This window comes from Castor canadensis, chromosome X (assembly GCF_047511655.1).
Source record: "Castor canadensis chromosome X, mCasCan1.hap1v2, whole genome shotgun sequence".
NCBI lineage: Eukaryota > Metazoa > Chordata > Mammalia > Rodentia > Castoridae > Castor > Castor canadensis.
This window is the reverse complement of record NC_133405.1, coordinates 108,586,312-108,602,788: the sequence shown is the minus strand read 5'-3', so window position 1 is coordinate 108,602,788 and position 16,477 is coordinate 108,586,312. Positions and strand designations below refer to the sequence as shown.

At 37.3% G+C, this 16,477-nt stretch overlaps 1 protein-coding gene across 1 annotated transcript in view; it reads right to left on the bottom strand.

The window, feature by feature from the left end:
- Positions 1-14,736, bottom strand: part of Prrg1 (proline rich and Gla domain 1) — a 110,001-nt gene extending 95,265 nt beyond the window's left edge. Inside the window, exon 1 of the mRNA XM_074064196.1 lies at positions 14,604-14,736. The gene's annotated coding sequence lies outside the window, so the exon portion shown is untranslated. The remainder of the gene's footprint in view (positions 1-14,603) is intronic.
- Positions 14,737-16,477: the final 1,741 nt, after the last annotated feature.

Here is a 16,477-nt window from a genome sequence, read left to right as displayed (position 1 = left end):
GAAAGAGAGAAAGAAAAAAAGAAAGAGAAAGAGAGAGAGAGAAAGAGAGAGAGAAAGAGAGAGAGAGAGAAAGAGAGAAAGAAAAAGAGAAAGAGAGAAAGAAAGAAAGAAAGAAAAAGAAAGAAAGAAAGAACAATATGAAAGCCAGGAAAATACTACATATTTGGAAAGAAAGCAACCCAACTGTAAATAATCACTGGATTAAAGAATAAATAACAAGAAAAAATTACAAGATCTTGGACTAAATAGTAATGAAAATACATCAGAATCTGTGAAGTGCAGTTAACATAATGCTTAGAAGGAAACTTATAGCCTTAAATGCCTATATTAGAAAAGAACATAAGGCAAAATTGACAAGTATTGCAGAAACTTTTTCAAAAATGCATAATTTAGAAATTATTCTTCATGTTGTCTCTGACTTTTTCCAGATATAATGCCAGAATAAGAATGTTTTACAGATGCTTCTATGTTGAAACTTTTGGTTTCTTTGAAACACAAAGCATCATAGCCTGAAGAGACCACAGGATTGATGAGAGAAGGCAAACACATTTTTAAAGTGCACCACCCTGAGCAGGCCCAAACATTATCATTACGCTTCCTTTCCTACCATACTCGGTGAGTATGTGTGGAGGGGTAGCTTCAGAATTGGCATAGTCATTCCATTTGTGGAAATAAGACTTTCTAATGAGGGGGCCTCGCTAATTTTCCTTGGCCCAACAATGTGAGAAAAGAAATCCAGAGTAATTCCAACAGAAACCCCTGGTTTCTTCTGTCCACTTGCCAGACTGGGGGTACCATTCTGCCTAGAGATGAGTACAAGGCTCTAGTAATGTCTTATGGCACACATGCCAGCTGGATGTTTGGCCAGTTAAGAGTCCCACTATGTCACATAAACATTCCCAAAGCAGCAACACAGTGGTTAACAGAGCTATGTGTATTACTACTGCAGCTGTTAGATAACCTTGCCAAATTTATGCCACTTTGACTGGTAAGGAGGCAATTTATTACTTACATAGACAACAAATGCAAAATCAGCATGGTATCAGTTCCCCCAGTCCCTAGCCCCACATGATGACACCAAACTGCAAGAGGCTAGATGACAGATAACCTAAGCAATAGGTCATTCTAATATTGAACACCCACTGCTAAACTAAATTCAAGACATTTTATAGACTGACACAGAAACCTGTAGTTGTACTTCCACACAATGTAAGCTGAAAAGTCCTTTGCTCAACTGAAACTAGAAGATGGGGAGGGGAATGGCTCATATCATAAGGATGAGACATTGCCTTACAGCAGCTCCTCACCAAGCTTCTTATCTTTCTTGCTCTAGCAAGAATTATGGTGCATTTCACTAAGACTTAGGTTGGACTACAATCATGAATTGCCCATGTGGCCTGTATGAAGTCATACACATTTGTCAGTAAAACTTCTCTACACTATACTGCTATACTTCCCAGCGAGTGACAAGTAGTAGAATATTCAATTCCAAGATTTGTGAAGCACTTACTAAGAGGGGACTCTAAGTGTTTCAGCAGGGCCCTGAATTAGTTAAAGAAAGTGACAGTGGAGTAGAGTAAGTGTGAAGTTTTTAATAGAATATTCTGTCACCTCCCTTAAAGTCTAATGCAATTAACCACTGCAAAAATAGGCACCCTTGCAGCAGGGGACCTATTTGTGAGAGTTATGTGCTGTGCACAGTGAAGAAAGCACTTGCATTAGCTACATGATTTCCCAACAACTTACTCTTAGTTCCATGGAATGATACTCTTAAGGTCTGGTAATACTCCCTGGAATTAATGCTGCTGTTTCTGGTCAAAAGGAGTGAGATCAAATAAAAGGCTAGTTTCTAAAACAACCAATACTTTATAAACAGAAACATCTTCAAGACACTTCTATGTCCTGATACTACAAAACAAGTCCAATTCAAACTCTCTGAGGCATACGGCTTGAGCCCTGGCTGACTCAGCAACCTCCAACAAAAGGAGTTTGAATTGCATTTCTTTAAATAAAGATACAGAGAGTCAGATTATGGATGGTCATATAGTAACTAAGATTCACCTATGTCAAAAAGGCTAGAAGTGCATTAACTTTTATTCATCTTAATAACATTAAAAGATTTTAAACAATACTACATATGGAGCTACAGTAAACATTTTTTGGAAAAAGAATGTAATGTCCCTTATAATGTTCTATATAATATAACTAAATGTTAAAATAGAACACTTAAGATTTCCTTCCCAATATTATACAAAGAAAACAGCTGATTTAATTAGGGATGTTTTGAGACAATTCATATAGTTTTAGATAAATCAGTCTCATCCGGTGTGTGGTGAATGTAAAAAGAAAAGCAAAACCACATTATTACGGTAATGTACAGGAGAAAAACAAAATCATCATCTGAAGTCCAACAGTTATCATATAAGAAAGATAAACTATGGATAGACCCAGAGAAAGAGGCAAGAACTAAAAACTAACTGCACAGTGTTATTGGTCAGGCCCTCCCTCTGTTGAGGATTGGAAGTAACAGGAAAAAGAACTCACAGAACAACATGTAGCCTATTATCTGATTAGGAAAGAAACAAGACAATGGGAAAAATACACACACACACACACACACACAAACTTGAGAGAGTTCTGTGGATATGAAATCTAAATGAAAGTTTAAGAGACTAAAATTGCCTTCACTAATTAATGGCTACAGGTAGACAATGGTATATTCTAAACCTATGATGCAGTATAAACTCTCAAAATAATTTATTAAGTTATATGATTATTGTAGTCAATGAAAGTTTAAACATAAACAAAAAGATGATTTTAATCCTAAAACCTGCATTTTAAATATGTAATGAGAATTGTGTAAATGATAATCACAGTGCATTCTCTCAATATATTATGCATAAATAAAGAAGTAATGAGAAACAGGACTTCCTCTCTTACCATACCTTCTTGTATCAGTAAGGAGGAGTAGAGGGTTAACTGGCAAGAAAAACACTAAAAGGTAGAAACTTCATTGGACGGGGTGATGCAAATTACTTGTTATCCCCTTACTTTAGAGGCCTTAAGTCCAGGGCAAGCACTGTAAATTTTCCAAAGAGTGGCTAAGGGAACTGAACGTGGTCACATTCCTGCTTATATGCTGGTTGCTTCTTACCCAGAGGTCTGAATACGGAACCTTCTTCCCATTGAACAATACAGGAAACAAAAGAGAAAAGGAAGATATAGGCAGAGTAGTAGGCAGGAGATGTTGTTTGGAACATTTTAGTTTAAGGAGGCAACCATGCATATATTCTCAGATATTCATGAAAATATTCTGACTGGATACAGATGTGGGAATTGTTTGTGTATAGAATAAATCTAAAGTCATGAAGCTGATGGGATTGTTTAGAGAATGGGCAGAAGGAAAGGAAAGAGTTTTAGGGAGTAAAGAGTCATGTAAGATGACACAGATAAACAAAAGCCTTCTTTTAGAAGGAGGGATCATTACGTGTCAAGTACACTTTCAGGGATCCAAAGAAAAACAATGATTAAAACAATCTTTTCCTTCACCAGAACACTGGCTCTGTGACTCACTTTTATTCATCATCACTATTTGTTTTAATAGAAAGGCAGCGTGAATAATATCATTAATTCCACAATATTTGAGTAGGTAATCTATCAATTCAATAAATATTTTTGAAGTCTGGTGCCAGTGACTCACATCTATAGTCCTAGCTGCTTGGGGGGGTGAGGTCAGGAGGATTTTGGTTGCAGGTTAGCCTGGGTAAAAACTTCACAAGACCCCATTTCAACCAATAGCTGTGGTCCCAAACTATGTCATCCCAAACTATGGGGTAAGGAGGAGAGTGGATGTAAGAGTGGGAGGACAGGAATGCCAGGTCAGACCAGACAAAAAAGTTCACAAGACTCCATCTCAATGAAAAAAAGCTGAGTGTTGTGCATGGTGGCACATGCCTATCAACCCAGCTGTGGTGGGAAGCATAAAATAGGAAGATTGCAGTCCAAGCCAGCCTGGTCAGAAAGTGCGTCCCTATCTCAAAAGTAACCAGAGAAGAGCTGGAGGTGTGCCTCAGCAGAAGAGTACTTGTCTAGTCCTAAGTTCAAAAAAACAATATGCGTGTGTGTGTGTGTATAAATGCACTTACCACAGGCCTTCCACTCTGTTAAGCACAGAAGGAAGATTATCCTTTAACTAATTTACATAGGATTCTCTCATTCATTCAACATTAGCACTACCCATAGTAGACCATAATGCTAGATGACTGAAATACATGCACGAGTGCTCAACATATGTTTTTTTTTTCCTAAACAGAGTTTTACTATGTGAAACTAGTACTACTATGGGAAGAGTCAGCCCAAAAGCATTCTTCATGCATTAGGGACTCCTGAGAAAAGCTTCAACCTTTTAGGGTCAGAAAAACCTGATATAGTTCTACTATACACCCCTAGAGTGACCTTGGGCATTTAAACTCTGAACTGCAGTGTCCTGACTATAAAGTGGGTTAAATGACATATACTCTACAGGGCAAGAAAAAATGGTAATAATACATAAAGTACACAATGCAGAGGGGTTATTATTATTAAGGAGTATAATTCATATGGCTAGGAGTTGTTTGAGAGATAAGAAGAAAAAATAGTTTGAGCAATCTTCTAAATAATCAACTATCACTATACTCCTGTGAAGGATAAGGTGTCAAGAGTGGGTTTGGGTCCCAGAGGACAAAAAACAAAATTCCATTCTACACAGTATTTGCCCCAAACTTTCTGTTCTGCTAGGGTCCATCGCTGTAGATTTTAGGTATATGTAGCATCTTGATTCCTGGAGATGGGAAACAGGCAAAGAACAACTAGACCAAGGCAGTGTAGATGCTCTGACCCTTGACTAATGGGGTTGAGATTCTGGTAGAGAACTAGGCCCAGCTAACAAGTTAAGGACAGAAATGCAAATAAGGAACTCAAAGAGAAAAATAGAAGAAAGATTTGGCACACACAAATCAGAAAAGGTTAGGCACGTACGACCTTTGACAGAATGGTCAGTTGGGTCTGTAGGGGTATCAAATGGGGTTTTCCAGAAGCACTGTGAAGGGTGGTGCCACAAGCTGGAGGTTTTCAATATCTGTCAGTGGGCAAATTTGGCTTAAGCGAAAGCAATAAATGGCAGAGGAGACCAGTTAAAAGGACATGAGAGTTAGGAAAGAAGTATAGAATCCTGGACTAGGATAATAATAGGAATGGACTATTAGAAACTTTGCAAAGTTCAATTCTATTTGCAAAGTTCAATTCTATAAACTGGGTAAACATTCATAATTTAGAGAATAAAATTTAAAGAAAATAATTATTAATATCTACTATTTTCATTTTAAAGTTTAAAATTCAAAGAACAGTTATTCTTATAAGATTGTTCATAATTAATGCAACAAAAATATTTGTATTTGCAGACTGCTTATGAACCTATGGAAAGACATTTCTTTTTTCTACTTCTATAACAATATTTCCTTGGTAAATCCAAGGGAAAACAGAATGAGATACTGAAGCAGAATAAAACTACATAAGAAAGCAAATATATCTTGCCAAAATAATTATTATGATCCCATAAGTAATACTAATATAAGAAAGAAACTTGAAATATATTCCATTAACTTTTCTGCAGTGACAGTAAATTCTAAAACTAGGCTTATGTTTCTAACTTTTCCTCTTTCTCCCTAAAGCAAACATGTCACAGCAGATAACTGCAGCAACTTACTCACAAGGCTTTTTTACAAAACTGGAATGCACAACATTAGAAATGAAACCACAAATATTAGGCACACTGGAGACAGATGGAGATTCACAGAATATAAAATGCTTTGTGTGAAAGATTTTGTCACTGAAAAAGGAGGCCTTTGGTTAACTAGGAGCTCCAGAAAATAATACACACCTTCTAAGACACAGTTTTGGAAGAAGAAAATAAATAGAACACAGGGAACTTATTCCAAGTCAAGTATTTTAAAACACACATACACACACACACACACACACACACACACACACACACATACACATTTTCCTAAAGAAATCCTAGGCTCTAAATTCTGAAGCACTGAAAATGTGTCTAAGAGTTCAAATTATTATTTCAATTCTGGTTCACTTGATTGCCAAGCCTTTCAAGAAGATAATGAGTGTTATCAAAAATTCATCATCAGTATTTGAAAGAGCTTGAAAATAACTATACCAATTATTACCACACAATAATGGAGAAAGCAAAGCAACTATGATCATTTTTAAGAGCTGTGATTACCCTACCCCTGTGGCTCTAAAATTCTTACTTCATTAGGCCCAACAACATGCTTAAGAAGTAATTATGGTTCTAATTTATGAAGGATAAAACTATCTAACACACCCCTTATACACCAAAGGTGCCCAATGATCACTGAATTAGAGTTTAACATAAATTCATTTCCTTAGGACACTCTACAAGTCAACTTGCAATAACAGTATCATTTCTATAATTCTCCCAGGTTTTCAGGATAACCAAATCCCTTTGCCATTACAGGAAAGACAGTAAAATAAAAGAGGCTACCTTCAACACCCTGATCAGGAAAAAGAATAATAGTTACTATAAAAGCCCTAAAAGAAAGCTTTATATCTTGTCTGTTACTCACATACATATGCCACTGAACACACACACACACAAACAGGGCACCAATGTGTCCTTTTTAACTTTGCCTTACCTCAAAATAACCTGCACAGAATAAAGTTGCCAAAACCTTGCCTACAACTAAAAGGGCAATGTGAGCCAGGCGCCTGTGGTTCATGCTTGTAAGGAGGCAGAGATCAGGAGGATCACAGTTCGAAGCCACCCCAGGCAAATAGTTCATGAGACCCTATCTTGAAAAAACCCATCACAAAAAAGGGCTGGTGGAGTGGCTCAAGGTATAGGCCCTGAGCTCAAACCCCAGTACTGCAATAAATAAATAAATAAATAAATAAAAAGGCAATGTGAGAAATGTTCCAGGGATATGTTACTATTTTACTCAAATCATCAATTTATCATACTGATGACAACACCCATTTAATATGAAATAACTTGTTTCCTCTTAGCTCCCAACCTTGGAAAAAATACCTGATGAACAAATAAATCACAGGTTACCACTCTGGTCTTCACCCAGGCAGAAAATCTATATAGAAAATACTTGCAGTATTCAGAGCATAATAAGCAGCTGAAAGTAGAATGAACTAAGACCTTAGTATAACTCCAAGCATCACCTGTTTAAGAGCAGCACCAGCATCACATCAGAGTTTGTAAAAAAGGCAGAATCTCAGGGCCCATCTCAAACCTCCCAAATCAGAATCTGCGTTTTAACAAGATCTCCAATGGATTTATGTGCACACCAACGTCTGAGAAGCACCCAAGTAATGAATGTATCCCATCAATGTATTGCTGAGCAAATCAAGTATCTATATATGCATGTTTTCACTTATATAAAGTTCAAAACAGGGAAAATTAGCTAATATCTAGAAGTAATTATGTGATTAAAAAATCTTAAGAAAGAAAATTGGAAACTCCAGTCTGGCATCCAGTTTTTTATATAGATAGATAGATAGAGATAGATATAAATATAGATATAGATAAAGATTATCTCCAAATCCAGTTGCTTTTGGGCACGTAGCAAAGCAGTACATTATGGTGGGAGCACATGACAAAGCAAAGCCACTCTTTCATGGTTGGCAAGAGAAAGAGAGGGAGTAAGGGGCTAGGGCCCCACTATCCCTTCAAGGGCACATCTCTAAGGACCTAAAGATATCTTAAAGATTCCATCACTTCCCAACAGCACCATACTGGGGGGAAAGCCTTTACCACCTGAAACTTTGGAGACACTTATCCAAGCCACTGCACATACAAAATATTCAATTAAAGCCACAAAATGCAGAAAAGATATATAAGACAAAACAGGAACAAAGAATAGGGCAACACATAGACAATAATAACAAATAAAATAGAAATTCAAGTAAATAAATAATTGTTTAAAATAATGTCAGTAGTCTAAAAATCAACAATTAAAAGAGAGATTGTCAGAATGCATTACAAAACAAAATCCAACTCTATGCTGACTACAATGAATTTATTTTAATGATAAGGGCACGAGACATTAAAATTAAAGGGGCAGAGAAAGATATACCATTCTAACACTAAAAGAAAGCAAGAGTGGTTATATTAATTTCAGGTGGAGCAGACTTCAGAACAAAGAAAATTATCACAGATATAGAAGTACATTACATAATGATAAAGGAGTCAATACTTCAAGAAGGCATAATAACTTTTATACATAAACATGAGACAAAAACTGATAGAACTACAAGGAAAAATAGATTAACCTATTACAGTTGGGAGACTTTAACACTCCTCTAACAGAAGCAGATCCAGGAGGAAGAAATCAGTAAGGACACAGCTGAACTCAAATGCACCATCAATCAATTGGATGTTGACATATTAACCATAGCAGAAGACACATTCTTCCCAAGCTCACATGGAACACTCACCAAGACAAACTGCTTTCTGGGACATAAAACACACCTTAACAAAGTTTAAATCATACAATGTCTACTCTCAGAGCACAATGGAATTAAACTAGAAATCAATAACAGGATGGCTGGAATTCCCCCTGAATACTTAGATATTAAATAACACCCTTATAAATAACATATGGATCCAAGAAGAAATCTCAAGGAATTTTTAAAATATTTTCAGCTAAATGAAAATTAAAATACAGCTTACCAAACTTTATGGGATGTAGTAAACATAGTGCTTGAAGAGAAATTTAGAGCCTAAATTAATATATCAGAAAACAAAATCTAAAAATCAATCATTTAAGCTCCCGTTACAGGAAAATAGAAAGGGAAGAGGAAATTAAATACTAAGTAGGAGAAAATAAAATCAAAGCAGAAATTGGTAAAATTGAAAACAGGAAATCATCTGAGAAAAATAAATGAACGCAAAAGCCAGTTCTTTGAAAATATCAATAAATTCAATAAGCCTCTATCCAGGGTAATTAAGAGAAAAAGAGAGAAGACACAAACTACTATGATTAGAAACAAAAGAGGAGACATCACTACAGATTCCATGGACACTGAAAGGATAATAAAAAATATTATGAACAGTTTTATGCCCACAAATTTGACAACACAGATAAATGGACCATTTCCTTGGGTGACACAATACACCAAAACTCAACACAAGAAGAACTAGTGTGAATAGGACTCTACTTATTAAATAAATTGAAGCAATAATTAATAATCTTCCAATACAGAAAACCCTAGGCCCAGATAAGTTCACTGCTGAACTCAAACAAACACTTAAGGAAGAAATTATACCAATTCTCCACAATCTCTCTAAAAATTAGATGCCAAGGAAATATGTCCTAACTTATTCTATGAGGACATTACCCTAAAACTAAAACCAAAGGCATTACTTGAAATTAAACTACACATAACACTATTTTTGATGTACATAGAGTCAAAAAATCTCAACAAAATGTTACTAATTGAATCCAACAATATAAAAAGAATTATATACTATGACCAAGTAAAACTTAGGCCGTACAAGGCAGATTCATATTAGAAACTAATTAATGTAATCCAGCACATCAACAGGCTAAAAATGAAAAACTGCATGAAGATATCAAAAGATACAAAAAATCATTTGATAAAATTCAAAACTGATTCATGATAAAAAATAAAAACTCCACAAATTAGGAATAGAAAGTATGTTAGTTTTTCAGTGCTGTGACAAAATACCTGAGCAAAACAACTTAAGAAATGATTTATTTTAGCTCAGGGTTTCAGAGGTTTCAGTCCATGGCCAGTTGGCTCCATGTTTCTGGACCTGTTGTAAGAAAGAATATTGTAACAGAAAAGCAATAGTGGAGTTTCCTCAACTCCTCAACTCACAGTAGCCATGAAACTGAGAACATGTGCCTTTGTGAACAGGCTTTTTTCTTCTTTTTATTCTATGCAGGCCCCAAGCCAACTGGATAGTGACACCCACATTCAGGGTATGTCTTCCCCAAGTAGTTAACCCTTCTAGAAACATCCCCATAGTACACCAGAAGTGTGCTTTATTGATCTCCTAGCCATCTGTCAATCTAATCAAGATTAACCATCACAAAAGGAGAATGGTAGAGGGGGTGAATTTAAGTATGATATACTTGATATAGTGTTAGAACCTTTGTAAATGCCACAATGTACCCCTTTCCTGGTACAACAATAAAATTTTTAAAAAAGACCAACCATCACAGAAAGGAACTTTCTCAATTTAATAAAGAACACTTATTTTAAAAAAATGTACAGAAAACAATATATTTAATGATTAGAAACCTGAACCATTCTAAAATTAGGAACAAGGCAAGGATGTCCCCTTTCATCACTCCTTTTCAGTATCATACCAAAAATCCTACCCAATGGGATTAGTCAAGGAAAGGAAATAAAAGGTATACAGCAGCTGGGAAGGAAGAAATAAAACTGCTTTTGTTCATAAATGACATGTCCATGTAGAAAAATCCCAAAGAACTAATCAAAAATAATTTCTGGAACTAATGAGTGAGCACAGCAAGACTGCATGGGTTAATTACAGCACAAATCAATCTCTTTCCTATATATCAGCAATGAACAAGTGAAATTTGAAATTAAAAACACATTACCATTTATACTGCAATACAGCCCAATACTAAATACTTAGGTAAAATTCAAACAAAATATAAAGCAGATTTCTATATGGAAAACTATAAAATTCAGATAAAGAAATCAAAGGACTAGATGAAAGGAAATAAATTTCATTTTCATGGGTAAGAAGACCCAATACTCTCACGATGTCAGTTCTTTCCAACTTTATCTACAAATTCAGTACAATCCCAATCAAAATTCCAGCAAGTTACCTATGGGTATAAAAAAAGTTTATTCTGAGCTGGGCATGGCGGCATACACCTATAATCCCAGCTACTTGTGAGGGAGAGATTGAGAGGATCATGTTTTGAAGTCAGCCCAGGCAAAAGTTAGCAAGACCCAATCTCAACTAAGAAACTAGACATGGTGGTCCAGCCTGTAATCCCAGTTACATAGGGTGGATCTTGGTCTGAGGCTAGCCCAGGCAAAAACTCAAGATCCTATCTGAAAAATAAAGCAAAAAGGGCCGGTGGAGTGGCTCAAGTGGTAGAGCACCTACCTAGCAAGTGTGAGGTGCTGAGTTAAAACCCTAGTGCCACAAAAACAACAAACAACAACAACAAATGTTGTTTGTGAAGAAGCAAAAGACACAGAATAGCTAACACAATGTTATACAAGAGCAAATGCAGTAGACTGACACTACCCAACTTCAAGACATACTAAAATCACAGTGTGGTATGGGCAAAAAAAATAGGCAAATAAACCAATGTAACAGAATAAGGGCTCAGAAACAGGTCTACATGAATACAGTCAACCTGTCTTTGTTAAAGAAACAAAAGCAATACAATGAATAAAAGTTAGTCAATGTAATAAATGGTGCTAGAACAACTGGACATCCACATGCCAAAAAAAAATTTAAGCATCTAGATACAGACCTTACATCCTAAGTAAGAATTAACTTAAAATGAATCACAGACCTAATGCAAAATACAAAACACAAAACTCCTAGAAAATAACATAAAAGAAAATCTAGATGAGTTCTGGTATAGTGATGACATTTTAGTTACAACACCAAAGGTATGATCCATGAAAGGAGTGATTAACATAAACTGAATTTCATCAAAACAAAACTTCTGCTCTGCAAAAACACTGTCAAGTAAATGCGAAGTCAAGCTACAGAGTGTGAGAAAAGATTTGCAGAAGAAATATCAGACAAAGGACTATTATCCAAAATATAAAAATAAAACTTAAAATGCACCAATGACAAAACAAACAACTTAGTTTTAAAATGGACAAAATATCTGAAGAGATAACTTGCCAAAGAAGGTAAACATATGGAAAATAAATATATAAGATGCTCAATGTTATATATTATTAGGCAACTGCAAATTAAAACAATAGTGAGATACCACTACACACCTGTTACAATATTCCAAATACAGAACACTGACATCTAATGCTGGCAAGGATGTGGAGCAGCAGGAACTCCCATTCTTTGCTGGTAGGATTATAAAGTGGTACGACAAATTGTGTGAATTGTCAGTTTCTTACAAAACTATGCACACAGCAAGTCTGCGTTATTTGCAGATTTATTGCATGTGGTTTTGATCAAGCACAATCAAAAGTAAATCAATCCAACAAAATACATTTCAAAACCAGAAAATTTAAATTCCTGCACATACATTATGCAACTCGATTGATGCAGAGAAGCTCTCAGTCACATGTTAAATCACCAGTTGTTTTTAATCACTGTGTGATCTGCTGAGTATTTCTCTGACTTAATTTTGTGAAAATGTCTCCCACTAGATTACCAAGACTACCATGTTATTAGATGACAGGAATTTTTCAGCTCTATTATAATATTATGGGGCCACCATTGTACATGCAGTCCATCACTGACTAAAACATAACTATGTGGTGCCAGACTACATACAAATAATTACATATATAATGTATATATATATACACATACACATATCATGTATTTCTTTTATTTTACTTGTTTATTTTCTGCCTTCCTCAAATAAGATGCAATGTACTTAAGAGCAGAAATTTCCAATAAAGTACAATTCTTTTATTCAGTGTTGTACCCTTAGTGCTTAGAAGAATTTGACAATTTATAGGCACACAAATACTACCTAAACAATTGAATGAAAAACATATAAAAAGTTACGATGTGGCAGTCTTGTAGCAAGGGCTGGATTACAACATTACAACGCAGAACATCTACACTTAATTTTTTAATGTCTTCTAAATAAGAAAGGTTGTGGAAAAACCACAATTGTGTAATCATTAGATGATGGGATGGTTATTTAATTCTGGGGAAGTTGACAAATTTTTCCAAGAAGTGAATTGGGCTAAGTCTGGAAGGATGAATAAGAGTTCATCAGGCACTGGAAAAGTAAAAAGGCATCTCTATCATCTCGCTCCCAAATTTGATGATGTTATTCCCATAAACCTTTAAATTAAGTGGAAAATAAAGAAAAGAAAGAGTACAATAACAATAAAACAAGAAATTCAATTCACTTCATACCTGAGATGGGGCAAGTGTATCTTTAATACATTAGGTCTGAAAGTAAATGTTTTATAAACAGGATTCACTAGGCTGGGTATAGCTCAATGGTACAGCACCTGCTTAGCAATGTGAGGCCTTGAGTTCAAACCCCAGTACCTCAAAAAAAAATTTTTAAAACAGGATCTGCGATAAAGGGAAAGGGGTGGAGCAAGAGGAAGTTCAGTTGGTTTTGTTGTATTAAGTTAAAACAAATGAGTAAAAATATCAACATCTATACCTAGGAACACATATCCATCTTAAAGACCCCAACATTGAAAATGAAAGCCTGTGGACCCTTATCCAATACCACATTTTTATATAATTTTAATATCATTTTAAAGGTTCTAAAGTGAGTCTCCCCAAGTACTTGGTAGCACCCCCCCAAAATACACTCTTGATTGAACCATCCACAGAACTTTATTCAACTCTTAATTTACCCTGAGTTGCGCACCTGCACATCCTTCAAAGTTTGACTTTATATGATGTCTATCAAAAGGGAATAATCTAAGTTTTGTCACTCCACCTCTTCTCCGGCTCTTTTAATAATTTCCTTTCAAATTCCATTAGTTTCGCTTTTCTCCCAAAAAGACTTTTAGAAAATATGTGAAAAACACAATTACAAAACTACTGGCTGTAGCCAGAGCCCAAACACACAGAGAAATATCCAGTCATATCCCTCTAGGGGCTTTTCCTACTACCGATCAAAATCAGCGCACCAGGAAGAAGAAAAAAGCTGAAGCAGGAAGGTTGTTCTCTTCCTTCCAACTCCCCCGCCCCCACGCCAGGCACCCCTAGACCCACGGCTCCACAGGGCCACATCACGACTTCACAAGCACCCCCCACACACCCGCCCCCGCAGTCACCCGCTACTGCCTACAAAACAGTCATAGCCTTTGTTAAAATGTCCAGGCGCACAATGGACCAGAAGAGGGACACATTCCCGAGCACAGGGCAAAGGAAAGTAACAGGAACGCCACGCCCTCCTTGGCAATAGTCCAGGCAAACAGCCCACCTCTCTTACATCCTCTCCCCAGCGATGGGGAACCTTCCTGGCAACTCTGCACCCCGAGAAGGTAAGGAGCGTAACAAGGTTTAAGCCTGGGACGCCCCTCAGGAGCACCAAGCAGGGAGACTGAACTTGAAGCTGGGACACCCTCCAGCGCCCTTGGCGGAGCTCCGGGTCCTGCCAAGCCGGTGTGCGGACTTCCAGTCTCTGGATTCCCTCCCTCCGATTTTTCTCCTCATACACGCCCTCACCCACTCTCGCCACCACGCGCTCCGTTCCCCACGCGCGGCCCGGCCGGACACCGTCAGGCAGAGGCACTACGGACCGAGTCACATACACCCTGATCGCTGAACGTGGCTAGGACCACGTTCCCCGGGAGTCGCCCTGCTCAGCTGCCACACTTACCACGGGTCCCGCTCCGCTACTCCGCACTCTGGAAGCAGCACGCCGCGCCTGCGCGCTCTCTCTACTGCCAAGCCTAGCCCAAGCCAGGAGCCTGAAGCCGACGGAAAGGGCTGTGGGAAGCTATCCGGTTGACTGGGGCGGGGTTAGGAATGAAGGGGCGGGGTCGCAGGGGGGTGGGAAACGAGGGGCGGGGCCAGGCCGAGTTGGAAAGGGCGGAGGGGAGCCTCTGCTGCCTCCACGGCTTTTGCAGGAAAGACCACTGGCCTGGAGCTCTCCACACTTGGTGTCTTTTTATTAACACTGACGGTAAAGCTTACAAAGCCCCTCTGTGCACTCCCATACTTACCCTTGAGCAGACCCGGCTTGGAACCGGGCGAAGCAGTCAGCCCTTAGGGCCAACCAGCCTCTCACTCAAGCCACATAGGTGCCTGACATCCTTTCCTCCTTTCACCACACATATTGTGCTTATTTCACCAACACATTATCCTTTCCTCTTATCATTTCTCCTCGCCGTGCTAAGTCCTCAACCCTCATGAATTTGGGGACATGGAAATTTCTCAGCCACAAATCGCCTGTGCAGGTTTGTGTGCGAACCCAGACTGTGATTGGATACATTGCCCACTGCTAGGGCTCAGGAAATTGCCCTTTTCCCTGAGGATAAACTCTTGCCGCTGTTCTGGACAACTTTTGAGGACAACAATAAGGAGAACACAGTTTGTCAAATAAAGCCCATTTTTGACTCTGCTTTTTAGGTAGCTGTCTTAGATTCTAAAAGCCTCTCTTAGAAACAGAATTTAAGGGCCAGCTGTCATGTAGACTTCAATTTAATGTTTGGAGGATTTCAGGCATTTACCATTTTAAGGAGCCTTACTTGATTATTATTCCATGCTACGTGTGTGCTTAATATTAAGCTCTATGCTTTTCTGTTTAGGCTCTGGTCAGCTGTAGCATGGCATCTCACATCAGCTATTAAAATAAACACGCACCACATGTATGTAAACTGAAAATAATACCAGTCGAAACTATTCCAGAAATGGGGGGAAGGGAGGATAAAGGAGAATGATAGGGGGGGTGAATTCAAGAATGATATATTTAATATATTATAAGAACTTTTGTAAATGTCACAATGCACCCCTATCCAGCACAATAATAAAAAATAAAAATGGAAAAAAGAGAGATAAAAAATAAAATAAAATTCATCACCAAAGGAAAAAAATAAAAAAATAAACACACACCTCATTGAATCCAAAGTGTGAGCCTTAGGTGACTTATTCCAAACTAATTTCCCCTTTTTCTTTTGTAACTTTAGTCATGATGGAATTAGGAAACATTTGGCTTAATAAAAGAATTGCCACAGGGCCACACCAATAGTCATTTCCAGCAAGGATTTTGATTGTGACTTGGAGCATTTTATGGGAGAGTCTGGTAATTCTCATTAGAGATCTGAATATCCTGAAATTCTTCCCAGTGGCTTCTGTGGTTCTTCCATTTGTTTATTTTACAAAGCAGACTTTCCTGAATGCATTTCTAGTTTTCATTTGTCAAATAAGCCTAGGGAGGTTGTACAGAGGGCTCATCGCAGAAAGTTATGTTGGCAAATACAGAAACAGATTTTGTAGGATCAATATAGCTGTAAGTGCATGGAAGTAACACTAAATATTTCCTATTTATTTCACTAGTAAAATATTCTTCATACAAAAGATGCTTAAAAAACACAGTGGATTAATAAAGATGATTTTTGCATCATTAATAGAGGTAAATATGTGGGATTTCAAATTTTTTATTTGATTATTGGGTTTATTTTCTTTTTGCCTTAGTTTCTCAGGTTATTTTGGTTGAGTAACAAATACTAACTTGAAGTAGCTTAAGCAGAA